This window comes from Lipotes vexillifer, unplaced genomic scaffold, assembly GCF_000442215.2.
Source record: "Lipotes vexillifer unplaced genomic scaffold, Lipotes_vexillifer_v1.1 scaffold855, whole genome shotgun sequence".
Taxonomy (NCBI): domain Eukaryota; kingdom Metazoa; phylum Chordata; class Mammalia; order Artiodactyla; family Lipotidae; genus Lipotes; species Lipotes vexillifer.
Window position 1 is genome coordinate 1,225,981 of NW_006769393.1, and position 2,666 is coordinate 1,228,646.

General features: G+C 45.2%; 1 pseudogene; it reads left to right on the top strand.

The window, feature by feature from the left end:
- The first annotated feature begins 1,127 nt into the window (after positions 1 to 1,127).
- LOC103091315 (calreticulin pseudogene) lies at positions 1,128 to 2,307 on the top strand (annotated as a pseudogene).
- The last annotated feature ends 359 nt before the right edge of the window (positions 2,308 to 2,666 follow it).

Genomic DNA, 2,666 nt, shown 5'->3' on the forward strand with positions numbered 1-2,666 from the left:
ACAAATGATAATGAAAACATGATGACCCAAAACTTATGGGATGCAGCAAAAGCAGTTCTAAGAGGGAAGTTTATAGCAATACAATCCTACCTCAAGAAAAAGAAACATCTCAAATAAACAACCTAACCTTACACCTAAAGCAATTAGAGAAAGAAGAACAGAAAAACCCCAAAGTTAGCAGAAGAAAAGAAATCATAAAGATCAGATCTGAAAAAATGAAATAGAAATGAAGGAAATGATTACAAAGATCAATAAAACTAAAAGCTTGTTCTTTGAGAAGGTAAACAAAATTGATAAACCATTAGCCAAACTCATCAAGAAAAAAAGGAAGAAGACTCAGATCAACAGAATTAGAAATGAAAAAGGAGAAGTAACAACTGACCCTGCAGAAATACAAAGGATCATGAGAGATTACTACAAGCAACTATATGCCAATAAAATGGACACCCTGTAAGATATGGACAAATTCTTAGAAAAGCACAACCTTCTGAGACTGAACCAGGAAGAAATAGAGAATATAAACAGACCCGTCACAAGCACTGAGATAAAAGCCTTCCAGCAAATGAAAGCCCAGGACCAGATGGCTTCACAGGTGAATTCTATCAAACACTTAGAGAAGAGCTAACACCTATCCTTCTCAAACTCTTCCAAAATATAGCAGAGGGAGGAACACTCCCAAACTCGTTCTATGAGGCCACCATCACCCTGATACCAAAACCAGGCAAAGATGTCACAAAGAAAGAAAACTACAGGCAATATCACTGATGAACACAGATGCCAAAATCCTCAACAAAATACTAGCAAACAGAATCCAACAGCACATTGAAAGGATTATACACCATGATCAAGTGGGGTTTATCCCAGGGATGCAAGGATTCTTCAATATATGCAAATCAATCAATGCGATACACCATATTAACAAATTGAAGAATAAAAACCATATGATCATCTCAATAGATGCAGAAAAAGCTTTCAACAAAATTCAACACCCATTTATGATAAAAACCCTCCAGACAGTAGGCATAGAGGGAACTTACCTCAACATAATAAAGGCCAGTCCCTACTGCAGAGCTACTGCTAGAAAAGCGACTTGAAGGGTCCGCGCGCCACAGCCCCCTCAGCCCACCATGCTGCTGCCCATGCTGCTGCTGCTCCGCCTTCTTGGCCTGGCCACCGCTGAACCCGCCATTTACTTCAAGGAGCAGTTTCTGGATGGAAACGGGTGGACTGAGTGCTGGATCGAACCCAAACACAATCGGATTTTGGCAAATTCGTTCTCAGTTCTGTCAAGTTCTATGGTGACCAGGAGAAAGATTAAGGGCTGCAGACAAGCCAGGGTGCCCGGTCTTACATTCTGTCGGTCAGATTCGAGCACTTCAGCAATAAGGGTCATACACTGGTGGTGCAGTTCACCGTGAAACGTGAATGGAACAGACTGTGGGGGTGGCTATGTGAAGCTATTTCCAGATGGTCTGGACCAGACAGACATGCGTGGAGACTCCAAATACAACATCATGTTTGGCCCGGACATCTGTGGCCCTGGCACAAAGAAGGTTCATGTCATCTTCAACTACAAGGGCAAGAACGTGCTGATCAGCAAGGATATCTGTTGCAAAGACAATGAATTCACACATATTTACATGCTGATTGTGTGGCCTGATAATACCTATGAGCTAAAGATTGACAACAGCCAGGTGGGGTCAGGCTCCTCGGAGGATGATTGGGATTTCTTGCCCCCCAGGAAGATAAAGGATCCTGATGCTGCAAAGCCTGAAGACTGGGACGAGTGAGCCAAGACTGATGAGCCTACAGACTCCAAGCCTGAGGACTGGGACAAGCCTGAGCACATTCCTGACCCTGATGCTAAGAAGCCCGAGGACTGGGATGGAGAGATGGATGGAGAATGGGAACCAACAGTGATTCAGAACCCAGAGTACAAGGACATTTGGATCCACCCAGAGATCCACCCTGAGTATTCCCCTGATAGCAACATCTACTCCTATGAAAACTTTGCTGTACTGGGCTTGGATCTCTCCAGGCAGGTCAAGTCTGGCACCATCTTTGACAACTTCCTCATCACCAACAATGAAGCATATGCTGAGGAGTTTGGCAATGAGACATGGGGTGTTATGAAAGTAGCAGAAAAACAAATGAAGGACAAGCAAGACGAAGAGCAGAGGCTAAAGGAAGAGGAGAGAGGACAAGGATGAAAAAGTGGAGGATGAGGAGGAAGACACTGCCACTGGCCAGGCCAAGGGTGAGCTGCAGGGGCCACACCGCCGCCTCCAGGGCCGGACTGAGGCCTAAGTGCTCCAGCCACAGAGCCGGCCATGCACCATGCAAAATAATGTCTCTATGAGACTGGAGAACTTTCCTTTTTTTTCAGGCGGGTTCCAAACTGGGGTGGATTTTGTTTTGTTTCCTGCCCTCCCTTTTTTTTGTTTGTTTGTTTTTTTTAACTGATGTTTTGTCTCTGAATCTCCTTCAGCCCTCAACCCTGGCCTTCATCTTTCTTGATTTGACATCTTTGCTTTCTGTTGTCCCCTTATCTCCCCAGATCCTTTAGTACCCCTCCAACTTGGGGGCTCGGGGTGGGGTGTGGTGTGGAGGAGATGCCCCAGGCCCAAGGTTCCATCTGCTCTCCTTCCTGGATCCCACAGGCGGGC